Below are 20,641 nucleotides of genomic sequence, written 5' to 3' on the forward strand. Positions count from 1 at the left end.
TGGAAACTTGGAGATGTATGAGCTGGCTGATATTAAACAGGCGCTGACACCAGCCCAAAGAGGGTATTTTGGATGAAAAAAGCCTGAGCTGAAATCTCCTCGCAATAGCAGTAAGAATGGCGCTTTTCTGCCATAAGGTTTGTGGTGGTGTTGTGTATGCACATGTGAAAGAATCACATCTTGCATATAGAAGCACAGGCTGTTCTGAACAGAGGAGAAAATGTGAAGCAGTACAGGAAGAGGTGGCCAAGCCCACCTCAGAGCGCATGTTTGATTTCACTTGCTTCCCCACAGGCTCTTTACCGACAATATCAGTTGTTGATAGACCTAGTGGAGTTTGCTGCTCTCTGGAACACGGGATGTAGAGAAAGGTCGCCAAGCTTTTCCTCAAATGGGTCTACTGTCAAGACCCCTCTTTTGCCATGCTCATCTAATTGACAGAATACTGAAGAGACTGCAGCTACCCTCCTCTTTGATATGGAAGTGCTTATGCTATGGTGGAGACTGCAGGATCAATCTCAGTCTTAGCTAGTCAAATCAAGGCTGTGCATTCGGGCCTGTAACCATTGTGGGACAAAGCTCCTTTTTTCAGGGCTGTGGTAGTCAAATGCAGCATAGAATGTTGTGGTTCTATTTAGCCCACAAGGCCTCACTTCAGTCTCCCCTCCCCCTTCCTTAGAAACTCTGAATTTCTGTGTCAACCACAAACCTCTGCAAAGTTTCTAAATAATTTTGATAGGCCTGGCAGGAAGCACAAATGACAATGAAAAGCACTGTGTGGCTGCTTTATTCTAAACTGCTACAATCCATTCTACACTGCAGAGCTGTACTTCAGATCTAATTCCAGCATGTTTTGGAAAAGCAGAATTCCCTTTGGTCATCTGTAGCATGGTTTGTCTTCATCTTTGTCCAGCCTCAGTGGTGCCAGTAACATCTTCATTGCAAGGTGAAAAGCATTCAGCTGTTGCAGTGACAGCTGTGGCTAATTCAGGTGCTAAGACTCCTGTACTTGTGTTGCTCCCATCTGCTCTTGCTTGTTCTTATTCCCTAGCTATGGCGTAGAGACTCTAAACCATTTCCACTCGGAAAGTTCATAGATCAACACCAGATGAAGACAATGAGGCCTTCCAGAGCTTATCTCTCCTAAGGTAAATGGAGATGGTTAAAATACATGTAAAATAAATTGTACTCCAATTCTATTCCACTGTAGAAAAGAAGAGACTGCAAATTTACCTTGGTTTTGGTATCAGCATGTGGATTAGGAGGTACCTGAACTAAATGTTTTTTCTTTTCAACAGAAGCTGATCTCTGGAAATAAATAGATGCTGGTTAAACTTGAACAAAACTAAACAAAAAAAAAGGTGAAACAAAGTTAAAGGGAATGAAAAATCAAACGAATGACTACATACATACCTTCTATTTTCACTTAGACGGCATGTCTATGTTGCCATAAAAAAACCTCATGGTGCTAAATCTCAAAGCCTGGGTAAATTGGCTCAGGATACTTGGCTAAAAACTGCAGTGTAGCTGTGTGGGCTTCAGAATAGCAGGTGCGCAGGCTCCCCTGAGAGCACATGCCAGCTGACCTAGGCCAGCCACGGGAATTTTATTACAATGTAGATGAAACCCTAGGCTATGTCTATACTGGCGGGTTCTTGCGCAGAGCGTCCACACTGCCCGTTCGCTCTTGCACAAGAAGATTTACAGTATGGTGTCGCGCAAGAGGGCAGTGTGCACGTGCGGCAGGGACTTCTTGCGCAAGAAAGCTCTATGGTTAAAATGGCCATCAGAGCTTTCTTGCGCAAGAGAGCATCCACACTGCCATGGATGTTCTTGTGCAAAAGCATATGGCAGTATGGATGTGTTCTTGCGCAAGAGTTCTTGCACAAGAACCCTTGTGCAAGATGTTCTTGTGCAAGAACCCTCCAGTGTAGACCAGGTGATCTGTATTGCTTACTACTATTTACCATAGGCTTCAGCTCTTGTATGGTACTTCCCTGCTCACATGTTGTAGGGTTATGTAGCTGTGTGCAAATCTTGGCATATCTGTATTTTTGGTTATATTAACTTTATTATGTAGAAGTTAACATTTAGCTTTCTTGTAGTGAGTAATGTTGTAACATATGTTAATGTTTATGCTGCATTGGAAATTGATCTCTTGACTACAAAAGGAATTTTATAATCCGATAAGTGTGCTATTTTGCAAAGTTTAGAGGCAAAGTTCATTGGCACCGGTTAAATGAAACAAGTTACTTGTTAGAAGAAAAGCTATACCATGAGTCTCTGTGTCTGTGATTGGATGAGTGACCAAGGGGATCAGACCAAAGCAGAAGTGGCTCACTTCTGAGAGAGTGGAAATGTTGATGAGGTGGGGCTGCTTTGCATATTTTTTCTGATGCAGCTGGGAAAATGTGTGTGTTTTGGCAGGAATGCCTTCAGCTTTTCCCTGGTCTGTCTATGGTTATTACTCTCTGCAATTCCTTTCGGAACTATCATTTAAAAAATCATTTGGACATAACTGAAGTGTTTCTATCTTGTTTCTAACTTGTTCCAGTTGTAAGTATATTTTTTTCACTGAGTTCTAGTGCCCTCAGATGTGAATTATTGTTAACCTGAGGTCTGGAGAGTGCTGTAATTTTCCACAGTTAATGGGAAGTGTTTTAATAATAATACTATTAAAAAGAATCCCTGTGTTCTAAATTTTGGATCTGATTTTGAATCCCTTGGCACTGCAAATATTTGGCGTTCATGAATCAGTTTCAGCATGTTCCAGATGCCTAGTTGTAACACTGAGATCTCAGCAAATCTTCCCTAAATTCTGGAGTGTTGGGATTTGAGGCTGAAGTCTGGACCTATGTTTAATTGTTTATGTTCTGGTCAAACTAGCAGATAACTTCTTTGTTTCCCTGATTGCAGAGTTACCTTGTATCATGAAGCCAAGGTCCACACTGAAGAGCTGTCTGAGTGGTGGCCAGCCACCAGTGTAACTTCCCCATTACCAGCCCCTATTTAGTGTAGAGAAAGTAAATTGCTGTAGGGTGCAATTTTGCACCGATGCAGCTTGCCCCAGTTTCAAGCAAGGGATAAGCTCAGGAAATGCAAGCAACGGCTGTGTTCATGTACATGAAGGGTTTTCAATGGTGGCTGGCCACCAAAAGCTCTAGTTGGGGCAAAACCCCAGTACAAATATGATCTCAGAGTTTTTAAGTACATAGCACGTTCCCTGATTAGCTCAGATATGCCCTCATTTTTCCTCCCCACCCCCAATTTTTGTCTGGTGAAATTAGACATGGGTCTTCCTGGATGTGTAAAAGCCATTGGGAGAGAGTGTCATTTTTTTCAATTCAGTTTCCTTACATTTTATATCACACATGTATGTTCTGTTTCCGAAGTTCACTCTGTTCTCTGAAATATCGGTTTTCTTTGTTTGCTGAAAGCTTTAAATGATTCCTGTGTTCAGTGCAAAGGTCATTCAGTAATAGCATTGGCTACAAGTTAATAGCGATGGGTTCCTATGATCTTGTGTGGTGTCTCAGGCAATATGTATGACTTCACAGTGAACAAAGAGAGAGGGTGTTGTGTGAATATGTGTAAAAGCCATTGGGAGAGAGTGTCATTTTTTTCAATTCAGTTTCCTTACATTTTATATCACACATGTATGTTCTGTTTCCGAAGTTCACTCTGTTCTCTGAAATATCGGTTTTCTTTGTTTGCTGAAAGCTTTAAATGATTCCTGTGTTCAGTGCAAAGGTCATTCAGTAATAGCATTGGCTACAAGTTAATAGCGATGGGTTCCTATGATCTTGTGTGGTGTCTCAGGCAATATGTATGACTTCACAGTGAACAAAGAGAGAGGGTGTTGTGTGAATATGGGATGTTTCATTCGCACAAAGAGTGAACATTCTGGCTTGTGATTGTCATAAGAACATAGGAAAGACAGTGGCCAATACCCATGCAAACCCAGCTAGGACATTTATGGAATTACTTTCAAATGAGAAATAGGCTCAAAGAGCTCTGCATGGCAAGTGCTGTAGAAGATTTTATTTGTATTTTGTCCAGTGTTGTTTTGGGTACAATATAAATATATTTAAACTGTGCTTTCCAGGCTGAAAATAGAGGAAGCTATTGTGAAGAGAATCCTGAAATTAAAGCTTTCAGGAATAAAGAAAATCAGGGCTGAAATATGCTTTTAATATGCTTAAAGATATTTTCAAAATTGATGCTACCTGAATTTCTGGTAGCAACATGTTCAGGAGTTGAGGGATACCTCAGGAAAAGGCTCTGACACCTAATGATTTACAGGCAGTCCCCGGGTTACGTACAAGATAGGGACTGTAGGTTCGTTCTTAAGTTGAATCTGTATGTAAGTCGGAACTGGCGTCCAGATTCAGCCGCTGCTGAAACTGACCGCCAGTTCTGACTTACATACAGAATCAACTTAAGAACCCCAAGCGTCCCCAAGTCAGCTGCTGCTGAAACTGATCAGCAGCTGATTCCAGGAAGCCCGGGGCAGAGCAACTCTGCCTCGGGCTTCCTGTAGTCAGCGCTGGTCAGTTTCAGCAGCGGCTGAATCAGGACGCCTAGGGCAGAGCAGCTGGGGTGCTGCTGGGTTGCTCCAGTAGCGCCGCTCCTCGGCACTACTGGACCAACCCAGCAGCACCCCATCTGCTCTGCACCAGGCGTCCTGATTCAGCCGCTGCTGAAACTGACCAGCAGCGGCTGAATCAGGACCAGAGCAGCTGGGGTGCTGCTGGGTTGGACCAGTAGCGCCCAGAGTGGCGCTGCGGGACCAACCGGCAGCACCCCAGCTGCTCTGCCACAGGCGTCTGGAGAAAAGCCTAGTCTGCTGGGGGGGGGGGGCGTACTAGCTGCGCCCCCCCCACCCCAGGAGACCAGGAAGACACGGGTGGCAGACCGAGACGCACCGCGGTCCCGCCGCCTGGGTCCTCCGCGGCTTTGCTCCCCGTCTCCCTGGTCTGCTGGAGACCAGCAGACCAGGGAGACGGGGAGCAAAGCCTCTGAGGACGCCGGCAGCGGGACAGCCGCGGGGCGTCTGGACTGTCCCGCTGCCGGCTTCCCCCGCAGCTTTGCAAAACCGTGGGGAAGCCAGCAGCGGAGCAGGTGCCCCGCTGCCTGAGCCCCCCCCGCGGCTTTGCAAAGCCTCGGGGAAGCCGGAAGCGGAGCAGCCCAGGCGCCCCGCGGCTGTCCCGCTGCCGGCGTCCTCAGAGGCTTTGCTCCCCGTCTCCCTGGTCTGCTGGAGCAAAGCCGCGGAGGACCCAGGCGGCGGGACCGCGGTGCGTCTCGGTCTGCCACCCGTGTCTTCCTGGTCTCCTGGGGTGGGGGGGGCGCAGCTATCCTGCTTAGTAGCAAGTGAAAACACACTGGGGAATTCTCTTTGACTGGCTTTGGATTGCATTGAAGCAGGGACAGCTGGGCTCTATACATCTCCTAGTCTTCTGAAGGTGCAAAAAAAAAGACATTTTAGTAATCTGGAAGATGATCTTGCCATTTTTAAACAGTTTTGTCTTCATGAATATTTACTCAAGCATTGTTCCCTTGGTTTTCTGGACATTCCTACTCTAGCCCCATCCCCCTCTTTCCCTGCCCTTTAGTACTTTCAAATCTAAAGCCTCAGAAATCTAGCTTCCAAGGTGTTTGCAAAAAAAGATGATTTTTAAAACTAGAAAATGCTGATTGAGGCTATATAAAATCAACTCATTTAGGAGCTGCGACACTTGACATAATTTCCTACTTCTTAATTAAAAAAAATTAAAGTTTGAGAATGATGAGGACATAATTTTTCCATTAGGTCAGTCCGTTGGAAAGTTAACATGAAATATAAGTATCTAGATATATGCAGTATGTGTGGCAAGGAAAGGTTCAGCTGTAATGGTAGTTCTGAGCACACTGATATTTAGAATTGTGAAGGTGTGTTGGTGGGCGGGAGGGTGTAAAACATGTTTTCTGATACACACTGCAAAGCTCAGTAGTGAATGAGTGGGTGCGCATGCTTGAAAGAGAGCAAATTATCCACAATTAGTATTTGTTGAGTGCTGAGTAAAAAGACCCGAGGTTCACTGCTGCAATCCTCCACAGGGTTCAATTGCACTACCGACTATACTTCATCTAGTACCTGATGCTCTGAGGCAGTAGCAATTGATGACATTACTCCCTAGCTGTACTAAAGTAACTCGGAAACCTCTGTATTTAGTAAGTCATATTTGGAAATGAACTTGGAGGATATAAGATCTAACAATTGGCTTCAATGTTATTTTTAAACCATTTTAAAATAGACTTTACTTCATTTGATATAACTGAGTGCTTAAAAAGATGCCAACTGTTCCACATGCATGGAAACAAAATGTGGGCAAGTCTAGCTTATGGGCTATTATTTCATGCTGGAAATCTCTTCCATTGAGGATTCTCCCCCTCTCCTAATCCAGCTTTCTATGAAACAAAATAAATTTGAATACTGGAACAATCCATAAAATCATCACACTGGATTGACTCAGGAAGGAAAAAGCTGTCTTTAGTCAGAGAGAACTGAAGTTGACAAAGTGATCATGACATATGTATTTCCTCTTGTTTCTCAGTACTTTTTCTCAGTGACTAGACTGGGGGAAATGTTTAAGTCTTTAAGAAGCTGAATGAAATACTCCCTCTCATCTGTACTGTGGAAAGTCCCTATTACTTATTCTCTGCCTGGAGCTTCCAGTGACATCAGTAGATGTTCCACCTGCACAGATAATAAGCAACGTAGAAAAGGACTCTTGTATAGTGCCAGTTGGAAAGAAGAATTGTCCTTTCCAGTTTTTATTTCCAGAAAATCTTGAAAGCATGACTGGCGTAGGGAGGGAATGAGTCTTCCAGATATTTCTTTCCTTTGAGAAGGGAAATCTGAGGGTCTGTTATACCCTGCTGTCTTTGGACATTTTTGCCAGACGTTGGATACTCTTTGTTCTCAAGGAACGAGTTTGTGCCTGTGCAATGTCAGATTTTATCAACTCATCTCATATGCTCACTTGACTCTTATAATATATTTTTATTTTTACCATTCCCATTGCCTTGAATTCTGAGTGTCTAGTTGATCAGACTTCTGTATCTTGAAACATGCATAATGGTCATCCAGTCTTAAATTTCTCATGCAAACTTTTACTGCATTAGGGAGATGTAGTTTTTCTTGTTTCCTTTGCACAAATGTTCCATTTGAACAAGGAAACAGTTACGTTACTAGTGTGTCTGCCAACTTACGATCTCAAAGCACTTTAAAAAAATTTAATCTTGTAATGCCTGTGATAGGTAGCTATAGTTCCAGTTTTTGAAAGAGATGAATAAATCTTAGTGAATATTTAATGTAATAAATTTGGCCTCTTTCCTATTTGGGGATTGTCCAAAGGCACCTTTTGATTTTCTTAAGTGTATTTCTTGTTCAGAATTACCCCTGAATAATTTCAATAAGCAATTTTTACACTTTGTGTTGCCTGTGGGAAGTTCATTGTTCATATATAATAACTGAACTTGGATATTTGGTCTACATTGATTCATTTTGATCAGACACCTGAGTGACATGGGATACTTCTACACTACAGCGTTAATTCAAGTTAACTTAATTCAAAATAGTTAATTTGAATTAAGCTAATTCGAATTAAAACATCTACACACACAACCTATTTTGAAATAGTGTTTTGCTATTTTGAAATAGCGCGTCCACACTGAGTGGACCCTGAACCGAAATTAAGGCTGGCCGGAACCAGTGCTGGCAGGGCATCAGGTTAGGACTTAGCCTCAGGCAGCAGCCCCACACGCTAACTGAGCTCAGAGCTTAAAGGGATCCAACCCCCACCCCGGACAGACAGTTCTCAGGGTTCCCTGCTTGCTTGTTTACCTCATTGAGGGACAGCAAAGCAGTCGTGTCTTGGAGTGCCCTGAGTGCCGGCACTCGGGACACCACAGCACTCGGCCACATGGAGCCAGAGCTGCCCCTGGGCACGCCAGTGCATCTTGTGGTGGTGTTGCCACAGGCTACCATCCAGGGAGTCTATCAGGGGGCTGTCAGGAACCAGGAGGCCCTGCGGGAGAGCGTCCACCCTGAGGAGCCCTCAGAGCCATCCCGGTCCTCCCCACTGGGGGCTCATGCCCCATTCCTCCCTCACGTCCTTCCACTTACCCCTCCCTAGCCCCCCTTCCTGATGTCAAACAAGACACATATGTTCAAAAATAGAAACTCGGTTTATTGAACAAAACTGTGGGGGGGATGAACCTCTGGGGAGACTGGAAAATGAGGTGGGAGAGGGGAGGGGGAAACCTGGGAGGAGGGAGCTGGAAGGGGGAAGCAAGGGGAAGAAGGGGGAGGGGAAGCTCAGGGCCCAGGGTTGGGGGTCTCACCAGACCAACCTGACTTTCATGCAAACCTGCTTCTGGGTTCGCATGTGGCCTTTGGTGGCCAGGCTGGCAGCTATTCTGCCATAGATGGCTGCATTCCTCTGTCTAGTGTGGAGATCATGGGCGCTGGGGGCATCCCCCCCCCCCCCCCAAACCTGAATAAGATCCATGATCACCACCCTGGACCAGGAAGGCACCCACCTTCTCCGGGCCCTGTCAGGCTCCTGGGTGCTGGCAGACTGCTCCTGGGGAGCGGTGGAGGGCTGGCTGCCAGTAACTTTGTTGGCTCATGTTTTGGAGCCACTGGCTCGGGCCCCAGTGGCCACTGCTGGCTCTGGGCTGGCAGGCTTGGAGCTGGCACAGGCACTATGGCCAGGGTCTACCCCTTTAATGGCTTCGTGGTGGGGGTAGAGGAGAGTAAGTTTTCCTGGTTGTGCCCAGAATGGCCGCCAGGGCTCCATGGGAAAGACTGGAGGCCCCCTATTTCAAATTAAGTGTCTACACAGAACTTAATTCAAAATAGCAATTTCAAATTTGGCATTACTCCTTGTAGAATGAGGTTTACCAAATTCGAATGAAGCGCTCTGCTATTTCGAATTAATTTTGAAATAGCGGTTTGCATGTATAGACGCTATTAAAATTAATTCGAAATAACGACTGTTATTTTGAATTAACTTTTCAGTGTAGACATACTCATGGATGTTTCTATGCCTGGACATCATATCAGTTTTCTGCTGCAAATACTCACTTTTCTGAAATTACAAATCACATGTTGATAATGTATGCTGCTATAATAAACATTCCTCCAACTAAATGCATTTGTTAGAATGTTCATGAAGCGGGATCACAAGAGGGATGTGAAACGAATACTGGTTGAACCCTGTAATCTGGGACTCCTTGGTCCAGCAACATCTGTCCTCCAGCAGGACCACAGATGTTCCAGGACCAGAGAGTCCTGATGGAGGACTGGCGGCTGGGCTCCCCCGCAGCTGGGCAGTCAGGTACAACCCAGAAGGGTTTCCCAGGGTGAGGGAGAGGGCAGGGCTCAGTGCATCACAGCAGGGCTGGGTTGCCTGGCGTACAGAGAAGGAGGTGGAGGGACTGAGAGGGCAGTGAGGTTGGTGGCAAGGAGGAACCAGGCAGGAGGCTGGCAGATAGTCCATGGCTGAGGGGAGCCAGTAGCAGGGGAGCCAGATATGACCTCCCCTGGTCCTGCAAAATCCCTCATCTGGGACTGGTCAGGTCCTGAGGGTTCCGTACCAGAGAGGTCCAACCTGTACATTTTTAAAAAATGGGTGAAAATTTGTTGAGAATTTTTAGAGGGGAAAGTCAAGGCATAGATATTAAGTGAATATTCTGAGGAGATACTGCAACTTTGTGGCAGAGTAAACCAGGCTAAAACCTAGAACACCTACCTTTTTTTTTTTTTTTTTTTTTTTTGGTAGCACTTTTTACAGTATCTTTTTTTCCACTTGTGCTCTTCAAACTATCCTGGTCAAACAGAGATTGGACACTGTACGTACCAGAATACTGACAGAAACTCCTGTTTTCAAGAGATTTCCAGCCTAACCTTATGATATGTCTATAGCTGTGGTGACCAACCAGTTCTGAAGCAGTAGCCACTATGGCTGTGTCTGCACTACAAAGAAAAGTCAGAAAAAAATACGCAAATTGCAAACCGCAATTTGCATATCTTTTTCCACTTTACTTCTGAAAGAGGCTCTTCCGACATTTGGCCCATCTACACGGGGCCAAATGTCGGGAAAAAAACCCTCATTTGGAACATCCCTTCTTCCATGTAGAACAAGGTTTACAGGGATACTGAAAAAATGTGTCTGCTTTTCTGAAATTTTTTCAGAAAAGCAGCTATGTTCCTTGGACGTGGTAGAGCTTTTCCAAGATACCAAAAAGCTCTGCAATGCAGACATAGGCTACAGTGGCTACTGCTATAGAGAACTATCCACACTCCACCAACCAAATAGCCACATGTCGGACACCATGGGTTTTCAGTGAAGTTATAGTAATTTCTATCTTGAGGTAACCTCCAAGTGCTAACTGTCATAAAGATAGCATGTGAAATAGAAATGCAGCTTGCTGAAGTGATGTAAATGGTAGGAGAAGCTAGCTGCCCATGCAGATACCGATTTTGTTTGGGCTGGCTAGCTTGTCCCACTGCTCATGCCAGCTGTGGCTTCCCTTCTGTTTTTAGTACACTAGCTTGATCAGAGTTAGTGTGGTTATGTCTCCTTGAACTGGGCATTACACCTTTGAGCTCCAGTCTAGATAAACCTCACTGGTTCTGTGTTCTCCTTGATCACTCCCGTCTCATGGAAGCTCCGACCCTCCTGAAACTTTTGAAGCACTGGCACCTAAAATTCATTGTGTGAACTTCTAACTGTATCCCTTCTCCTCTTTCATTCCATCTCACAATTAATAGTATCTGATGAGGATGTTTAGAATTAGACGTATTCAGATCAGCAGATCTGGATAACTTGGATCCCAGGCTGAGGAGTTCACTAGATTACAAATGTTGATTTTTTTTCAATAAGTCTAGAAACCAGGGAAGTTCCAGTAAATGGAAAGAAACCTAATGTTGTAAAGGGTAAACAGGATGACCCAGCTAATTATAGGCCTGCAAGTCTGACATTGATCCCAGGCAAGAGAATGGAGCAGTTGATATGGGACTTGATTAATAAAGAATGAAAGCTGGGTAATACAATTAAAGGAAGTCAACACAGGTATATGGGAAATAGATTATGTCAAACTAAGATGACATTTTTTGAATGAGATTACAAATTTGGTTAATAAAGGTAAAAATGTTGATGTAATATACTTAGACTTCTGTAAGGCACTAGACTTGATACTGTGTGACATTAAAAAACGGAGAAGCTATAAAATTTACATGAGATATATTAACTAGATTAAAAGCTGGATAACTGATGTGTTTCTAGTGGGGTCCCACAGGAATCTATTCTTGGCCCTATAGTAGTTAACACTTTTATCAATGACCCAGAAGAAAACAAACTAATTACTGAAAGCACCCAGCTGACATAAAAATTAAGAAGTGGTAAATAAGGAAGAGGGACTCTGGACAACCTGGGCTCAGGTAAACAATATGGCTACGTCTAGCCTGGCATGATTTTCCGGAAATGCTTTTAACGGAAAAGTTTTCCAATAAAAGCATTTTTGGAAAAGAGCGTCTAGATTGGCACGGATGCTTTTCCGCAAAAGCACTTTTTGCGGAAAAGCATCCATGACCAATCTAGACGCGCTTTTGCACAAAAAAGCCCCAATTGCCATTTTTGCGATCGGGGCTTTTTTGCGCAAAACAAATCTCAGCTGTCTACACTGGCCCTTTTGTGCAAAAATTTTGCGCAAAAGGGACTTTTGCCCGAACGGGAGCAGCATAGTATTTCCGCAAAAAGCACTGATTTCTTACAGTAGGAAGTCAGTGCTTTTGCGGAAATTCAAGTGGCCAGTGTAGACAGCTGGCAAGTTTTTCCGGAAAAGCGTCTGATTTTCCATAAAAACTGGCCAGTCTAGACATAGCCATTATGTGTTTTAATATGGCTAAATGTGAGTGTAAACATTTGGGAATAATGTATGCTTTAAAGCAATACTTGTATGATGGGCCTATTATACTGTGGGAGGCAGTAACTTTAAAAAAGATTTGGGAGTCAGTCAGCTGACCATAAGCTCTCTGGATGATGCTGTGGCTAAAAGGGGACCAGTGCAGTCTTGAGCAGCAAAAAAAGAGGTAATTTTACTTCTGTATGTGGCAATGGTACAATTGCTTCTCAACTGCTGGTGTCCACACTTCAGGAAGGATGGTGATAAGTACCTTCCTGAGAAGAAGATATTTAATAGGCTCTTCACTCAAACAGAGAAGGTAAAACACAACCCAATGGCTGGAAACTGAGGCAAGACACATTTAAATGGGAAATGAGTACATTTTGAAGAGCGAGGCTAATTAATAATTGTCATAACATTGCAAGGGTTGTAGTGGATACTCCACTAAAGGCAATTTTCCAATCAAGATGTAAAAGTTACACTTCAGAAATTATTGTGGGGAAGTGCTGTGGCCTTTGTTATACAGGAGGTCACATTGGATCAATGGTTTTCAGACTTCACTGCACCACAACCCCCTTCTAGCAGCAAAAATAACTACATGACGCTGGGGGGGCAGGAACAGAAGCCTGAGCCCACCTGAGCTCCACTACTCTGGGTGTGTGGGGAGGCAATGCCCAAGCCTCAATGCCCTGGTTGGGACAAATGTACAACATAGACTGTTCTGTTAGTATGCGCCAAACATCAAATACTGTAAGATGCAGCAAAATCACTTTTGTTGTTCACACAAATAATTGTTTGAGACTGCATGGTTCTTTTTCTTCAATCAAGGTAATTGTATTAAACTGTTGTAATAAATAAAAACATGTCACAGCATATCACATAATTGTTATTAATGAGATGTTACATTTGGCCCCTGAAGTATGGATTGGAGCCATTACCAAAATGGTTAACATCCATGATTAATCAAATAGTTTAGAACATGATCCTGTCTAAAATTCATAAACAAAATTGTATATAACTATGAGATTTAATCTATATTCCCTTTTTGGGGTGGAAAAGGAGGAGGGAAATCAGTGGATGTCAAAACGTGCCTTTCTAGATTTTTTTTGTTTCAATCCTCCCATTTTTCAAAGACTAGAAATACCCTGAAGTATTACTGAGGCTGAGTCATTGGTGCATTATAAAATTATTGCCAATGCTGCTTCATATGTACTTCTTTCAGTCATAGGTCTTATTGTCTGGAAGATTTAAGAAAAAAAGTATTTAAATGAGCCCGAGCTACGCATTTAATTTAGATTTATAAGACCAATTGTTTGTTCTAGTAATTAAAAAAGACACTTCATATTAACACATAAATTGAGGATTTTACTCAAACGTAAAAGATTTAGAAATCGTTAATTAAGGTATTCTAAAGAATCAATTGGCATTTACGAGGACTGATTATTGTAAACATATTTGAGGTTTAACTGCATTAATGTAACCACAGACTTTGAATTCTTGATGAACAAAGACTTGTCTTATTCAGACCAGGGTACTCCACCTCTAGCATTTTTCTTTTGGAATGCAGCTGGTATATAGTCTGAGACCACTTCATTTGAGTCTTTTTGTATTTCATTGCAGTCTTTTTTTTAATCTATTCCTGTGAATGATGCCATTAAAAACATTAAGACACTATTATAGTCTGTAGAAAGAAATTGCCTTCAGGACACAGAGCTCTGCCATTTTCACTACAGCTTAGGTGTACACTGTTGGTTGGTAAAGAGTTAGATTCATACTGTTGAGGTGAAGAAGCTTCTGTTGCACTGTTCTGTTCCAACAGGACCTTGTGTTGCTGGGTGTGGCATGGAATTCACCCAAGGAAGGGCTGTAAGTGCTAATGTCCACGTACTCCCTTGGGATACATAGTAGGGAAGAGTTGGGGCAGTCTGTGTTTGTGGCTCAAGTTTCACATGAGCTACAGTTGGGGTAAGTTTATAGATGGCAGTGAGCCTCCCAGCTCAGATTAGCCATGCTTGTGCTAGCAGGGCTCAAGCCAGTGTGTATCAGTGTAGAGGTTGCATCTTAAGTTCTCCTGCCTGAGGGCGTCAGGTTGTAGAGTATTTGGCGGTGCCCAGAATGGGTCCAAGTCCCTCCACCCCCGCAAATGGGTACCTGCCTAAGGCTCTGGAAGGGAGTTTGGATATGGAAGAGGATTTGAGATGTAGGCACTGGATACAGAGTCTGGGCTGGGGCAGGGAGTGGGAATGCAGGAGAGGATCATAGAATCATAGTATACTAGGACTGGAAAGGGACCTCGAGAGGTCATCGAGTCCAGTCCCCTGCCCTCATGGCAGGACCAAGTACTGTCTAGACCATCTCTGATAGACATTTATCTAACCTACTCTTAAATATCTCCAGAGATGGGGATTCCACAACCTCCCTGGGCAATTTATTCCAGTGTTTGACTACCCTGACAGTTAGGAACTTTTTCCTAATGTCCAACCTAAACCTCCCTTGCTACAGTTTAAGCCCATTGCTTCTTGTTCTATCCTCAGAGGTCAAGATGAACAAGTTTTCTCCCTCCTCCTTATGACACCCTTTTAGATACCTGAAAATGGCTATCATGTCCCCCCTCAATCTTCTCTTTTCTAAACTAAACAAACCCAATTCTTTCAGCCTTCCTTCATAGGTCATGTTTTCTAGACCTTTAATCATTCTTGTTGCTCTTCTCTGGACCCTCTCCAATTTCTCCACGTCTTTCTTGAAATGCGGTGCCCAGGACTGGACAAAATACTCCAATTGAGGCCTAACCAGCGCAGAGTAGAGCGGAAGAATGATTTCTCGTTGTCTTGCTCACAACACTCCTGTTAATGCATCCCAGAATCATGTTTGCTTTTTTTGCAACAGCATAACACTGCTGACTCATATTCAGCTTGTGGTCCACTATAACCCCTGGATCCCTTTCTGCCATACTCCTTCCTAGACAGTCGCTTCCCATTCTGTATGTGTGAAACTGATTGTTCCTTCCTAAGTGAAGAACTTTACGTTTGTCTTTATTAAACTTCATCCTGTTTACCTTAGATCATTTGAGGGGTTTACCTCTGACCAGATGAGGGGTGCAGGCTCTGGAAGGAAGTATGGGGCTGTAAGGGGGGACGGGTGTGGCTGTGGGAGAAAGGGTGCCTGGGCATTAAGGGCCCATATCACAGCCCCTGCTACAGCCCACCCAGCCCCTGGGGTCTGAGCTCAGGTGGTTAGCCCAAGCCTCTTCTAGAGTTGCAAGCGCACACCACAGGAGTGGCAGAGGCACTCTAAAAGTCGGGGGAGGGGGACACAGTAACCTGAACCATGGCCTTGCCTACCTCACTGCCCCCAAGACTGTTCCCCCGCAGCATCCTTTATCCCTGAACCACCCCCAGAAGTCCCTGCCCTGCCTTTTCCTCTGAGGGCCCACTCCCATGCTACCTCTTCCTACCCGCCCCCACCCCCTCGACCTCAACTCCTGTTACTTGTCTTTACAGCCTGCAAAAAGTGGGAGCTTGCCCTGTTCTAGCACCCCTGTAATGCTACTGTCTTTTTAGCATGCTAGCTCAAGCCCCACTAGTGCACATCTATCTTCTTGGCTTGCTCCTAGCTGCAGTGTCCATGTACACTTGAGGGGGTGTGCCTAACTGGCGTGTTCCCAGGCTCTGTGCTCCACCCAGCCCAGCTGAGCCCATGGAAAGCAAGAGGAAAAGGAAAACATTCTGTAGTGCTTAATTCCTTTTCAGAGGTCCCCCTCTGCCCTTGTGTGGGGCGAGGCAGGTTAGGAGAAGCTGGGAGCCAGAGTGCCGGGCAGGAAGGGCTGTCCGTGTCTAAGGTAGAGTCTCCAACCCATGTAAATGGCTATGGCTTCTTGCAGGACCAAAAGGCTTAGTCATATTCATGCCGTGTTTGACAGGGGCTTGTAGGGCTGGTGTGGGGGGTGGGGTGGAGGGAGAACAAGGCAGTTTTCACACTCTCTGAAAACACTAACTGTGACAGAAATTAACCTTTGTTTTTTTTACCCCAGTCTTTACCAGTGTTCCCTGTAAGTTGGGCACTTGTGCAGTCACTCGCGAGATTCCACTGCCATCCAGCTGATTAAGAGTGCACACAGCTAGGTTTTTTTGGTCAGACTGTTCTCCTTTCTTCAGCTTGTGCAGAAGCAGCCATTGCCAGAGTTGACTGCCCCATTGTCTCTGTAGATCAGTTAATGCCTCAGCAATTTCCTGTCCTTTCATTCAACTTTCAGTCCTGCCCAACAAGTTAGAAGTCAGTTTCAGGAAAGCATTGACTTTGATCTGACGTCAGCATTCTCTTGTGCACTGTGAGACAGTGGACAAGCATTACACGTGATCTTGCCTCGAGGGTTGCAATCCAGCCTTCTAGTACCGTCTGGCAGGGTTGCATTATTATAAGTCCTTATCATGTTTGTTTCACTTTTCATTCACTTTCCCGCCAATCGTTTGATTTTTAGCCTCAAGGCAGATTCAGCTGTATATCCAAAGATGCAACTTTACCTTGAATTACTGTGCATCTCTTTGCTATTTAAGAAGTTAACAAAAAAGGAATGTCACTATTTTGCTTATGGTGGGAGTTCGACAGTGTACTGAACCAAGTACAACATGCGCCTAGAATTTTAACTAGCCTCATTGCACAATCGACACTGTTATTTCGACAGCCCTGTTCTCCAACCTCTGGCATAATTGGAAGCAGCAGTCAGCAGGTATCAAATGTCAGTATGAATTGTCTCCTGCTGTGTAAGTACTGACTATGAAATTGATTTGCTGTCTTTTTTACGTAGTTTTGTAATGAAAATAGCGTAAAGTCCATAACAGACACACATACTATTCACTCAGATGCAGTTTTAAAAAAATGAAAAAAATCCTATCAACAAAACAGAATGGCCTGGCAGGTCCTACCTCAGCAGTGGTGGTGGTAGTGCTTTCCCCATGCTTCTGACGCTGTGCTCAAAAGTGCTTCTTGCATGCCAGGATGTAAACCAATCCTGCAACCTGGACTGCCTCACAATATTTGGTGCTATACATCCCATCTGAGCTGCTTTCAAACAGCCACATAACATGCTGGTCACACCCAGAGTGTCTTTGCATAGCTAGCATTCCAGCCACACATCAGTCACACTGTGGCTTCTAGCTTCCTTGGATAATACTTGCAGTATGACCTGAACACATTTGTCCCAGATTCCTCTGCTTTCCTCCTAATCCCTCACAAAAAAGCATGTTCTGCACTGTCCAGACCTCTCCTGGACAGTGCAGTTATTTAGGTCCATTGCCCCCAGTAAGGGGTCAACGTGTAACCCACACACCTATAGTATGGTTCACTGTCTCATGTACTGGCATTTGACTTAGCCCACTTACAGCGAGAGATAAGAACAGGGGAGCTCTACAGCCTAAGCTGAGAGTCAGCTGGCTTTATAGTTCAAGCTGCAGTGGCTCCTACACTAAGCTCCAGAGGTCCTAGGTTCAAATGCACAATAATTTTTACTTCAGTTGGAATTATCAAGCAATTCAGTATAAACACAAACTGCATGATTTTTTTTTAAATTTAAATACTAAAATACGTTTATTTAAGAGAAGCTTTGAATGAGTGCAAGTGTAAGGTTTTAAAGTCAGAAAAGGTTGCAAGAGAAATAAAAATAAAATGCTTTTTAAATAACTAAAATGTAACAGGCTAGACTGGATCCAAGGCAAAATCTTTATCACTTGTTTCCATGTCAGGATCTACCTTCAAGGTCCAAAGGTCTGACTCCTTTGTCATCTTAGGAGAAAGAGAGACTGCCTGAAGTGTGTTTTTTGCTCCTCGCTTTCATGGTCCAGTCTCTCCTTCAACTGGATTTTTCTAAGGATTGCCCATCAAAACAAACTTTATTCAAACAGTAAAGATGGTGACAAGGAGTCAGGCCTGCCAATGGGGAAGAGGCACAGGAGACAATTGACCCAAGGCCTGGTTATTCTAAGGGAACCAAGGCTCCTGGCCAAGCCCTTTAGAATCATGGCAGGAGCACTGGGTAGCATGCTCCGGCAGGCTCTGAAGGCCATCGAGGAGAGCACTGGGCCTTCTAGGTGATACTGGGGGCTGACTGTCCCAGCCCTGCCCTTTCCTCCCAATGCCCCACCCCTTCTGGGAGTGTTGAGCCACTTCCCCCGCATTTCCCAGGGGCCGCCTTCTGAGGTAGAATATAATATATGGATCTGACATGTGAGGGACTATAATGAATTCAAGCTGTAATTATATGTTAGAATTAAATGGGAGTTTGAGGTTTTAACAAAGAACAAATCAAATTTTCATAAAACGAGGGTCATGAAATACTTTAGATGTCAGACTGAATGTTGAGTTTTGAACTTTCCACAGTTCAACTAAGTACAGTGTGTGTGAGTGTGGGGGGAGGGCGGAGGGGAGCGATTTGAGAACATCTGGTGTGTGTTCACTGGAGCCTGTTTCCAATGTTTAATTGTGTTTCTGCTCTGACAAACAGTTGCATAGCAATAGGGGAGTGTATTGTGAGCCATTCTGAATATAGCAGAGATGCAGCCTAGTGTGCTAAGCTTCTGACTGGACGTCAGGAACTCTGGCATTCTAATCCTGGTTCTGACGTGAGCTCTTTCTGTGATCTTAGGCAAGTTTCTGAAAGTCCTTGACTCCATTTCCTCCCTTATAAAATAGGAGCAGGGCTGCTGGAACAATTTTGCAGTGGAGGTACTGAGAGCTATTGAACTACACTGTAAACCCTGTGGCTACGTCTAGACTGGCATGATTTTCTGGAAATGCTTTTAACGGAAAAGTTTTCCGTTAAAAGCATTTTCAGAAAAGAGTGTCTAGATTGGCGCAGAGTTCGCGTTATAACGATGCGCTTTTGTGGAAAAGCGTCCGTGCCAATTTAGACGCGCTTTTAAACCAGATGAGTCATTAGAGGCAATTATCTGCAAGGCTTGACATAGGCCCATCCTGTTTAACGAGATCTCAGCCAGTCCAAAGGACTCACCCACATGATCACAAGTCAGGTATATAGGCTCCCCAAAAAAGCTGTCTCTCTAGCCTGCTAAATGTCACTGCCAGGACCCCTCCCATTGCTAGTAGTTCTGACAAAGTGCCTGTGTTCTTGCTCCCTCTTGCTGCTGCTTTAGACTCTGACGGTTTTCATACTAGCCATCCCTTTCTCCGGTCTGTCTGTGCTTGCCACTCAGGGATTCTGACAAAGAAATAATCCGGCAGTGTTATAAAGTGCTTTGACATACACTGCTTGGGCACAGCGGCCCTGGGAACAATCGACTTGCCCAGAATTCTCAAACACCCAGCCCACCACTGAGGGGTGGCCCATGGACCTTGAGCCCTCTGACACTGTGGGAGACCTACCTGACTACCAGGTATGCGCTGAGGGGGAGGAGGGAAGTGACCCAGGGGACAGCATGGACATAGACACGCCCGGATCAGTGTGTTTTGGCATGGAGCCCCGCTGATCCAACAGCAGTAAACTGCTGCCTCTAGGGCCATGGGCCGGTACACAGTGGAGTGGACGGGCCTGTCCCCCACTGCTTGGGTGGTAGCCTCCCCATCTCTGCCAGTGCTGGCGAACTGCCTGCAACCCTCCTGAGCAAGGAGATGTCACCTGTGTAGAGCCTTGATAAACTGATAGGCCCTAATAAACTGGGCCTTTATGAAAAGTTTTCCTGCGACTCTGCCCTGAACCAGGGCTGGGCCTTGATAAACTGTTTTGCTTGCCGCCCTGCCCTGACCAAGGGCTGGGCTTATAAACTGTTGTGCCTGCCGCCCCGCCCCGAGCAAAGGCTGGGCTCTGAACTGTTTACCTGCAGCCCCACCCTGAACCAGGGCTGGGCCTTGATTAACTGCTGGGCTTAAAACTGCTACCGGCTGCCCCGCCCTGACCAAAGGCCGGGCTACAAACCATTTACTGGTGGCCCGCCCTGAACTAAGGCCAGGCCTCTGCCTATCATTTGACAGCCTGCCCAAACCCAGGCCACCTTTTGTTATTGGTTACTTTTGTCACCCCACCCTGAGGTAAGAGTGGGGGACCCCAGACTGGTTATTTGTTGTGTTAATTCTCCCCAGAGACTGATCCAGGTGTAGTGGAGTGGAATGGCCACCCACTGACCCCGAAGGGGAGGCGCCCCTCCCAGAGCTGACCAGCTTACAGAGGGTAACCATGAGTCAGAGTAAGAAGTCCTCCAGTTCGATGTTATTTCAAAATAGAGGCTTGTAGTCTAGATGTGCAGTATGTTATTTTGGAATAATGTTAGTTATTCCGAAATAATGTTGCTGGGTCGACATAGACTAGTGTAACCTTGCTCAAAGGTGGAGCTCTGTTGGGCTGCTCAGTCTGGAAATGCTCCTCCTCCCTTCTAGGAGGTGATCATATTCTCCTGACCTTGTTCCTTGTTCTCTCTGGAAGTACTCTGAGGAGGTTCAGGTTTCAAAAAGGAAGGGGTGTCAGAAGAAATAAAGGCTACAGAACGATAGCCAAGTTAGTCTGTAACTGGAAAAACTTAAAAAAACAATGAATAGTCTTGCAGCACCTTAAAGACTAACAAAACATGTAGATGGTACCATAAGCTTTCGTGGGCACAACCCATCTACATGTTTTTGTTAGTCTTTAAGGTGCTGTAAGACTATTAGAAGAAATAAAGAAACTCACTTAACTGTGGTCACTTAA

The 20,641-nt window shown here is 44.8% G+C and overlaps 2 long non-coding RNA genes across 5 annotated transcripts in view; one reads left to right on the top strand and one right to left on the bottom strand.

Annotated features, from left to right (window-relative positions):
- LOC112544034 (uncharacterized) overlaps positions 1-20,641 on the top strand; it is a 120,314-nt gene that overhangs the window by 64,340 nt on the left and 35,333 nt on the right. The window contains exon 1 of one of the 4 annotated variants that reach the window (XR_012902757.1): positions 1,051-1,148. The exons of 2 other annotated variants lie outside the window; for them this stretch is intronic. This is a non-coding gene — a long non-coding RNA (uncharacterized LOC112544034). Of the gene's footprint in view, positions 1-1,050; positions 1,149-1,849; positions 2,557-20,641 lie in introns of those variants that run through there. One more of the 4 variants, XR_012902755.1, reaches the window with a different exon arrangement.
- Positions 1,018-16,989, bottom strand: LOC106733064 (uncharacterized). Its single transcript, XR_001369318.3, has 3 exons — positions 16,875-16,989; positions 1,234-1,308; positions 1,018-1,143 (listed from the first exon to the last, which is right to left on the bottom strand). It is a non-coding gene; the product is annotated as an uncharacterized LOC106733064 (long non-coding RNA).

The sequence above is a fragment of the Pelodiscus sinensis genome, chromosome 3, assembly GCF_049634645.1.
Source record: "Pelodiscus sinensis isolate JC-2024 chromosome 3, ASM4963464v1, whole genome shotgun sequence".
Classification (NCBI taxonomy): Eukaryota; Metazoa; Chordata; order Testudines; family Trionychidae; genus Pelodiscus; species Pelodiscus sinensis.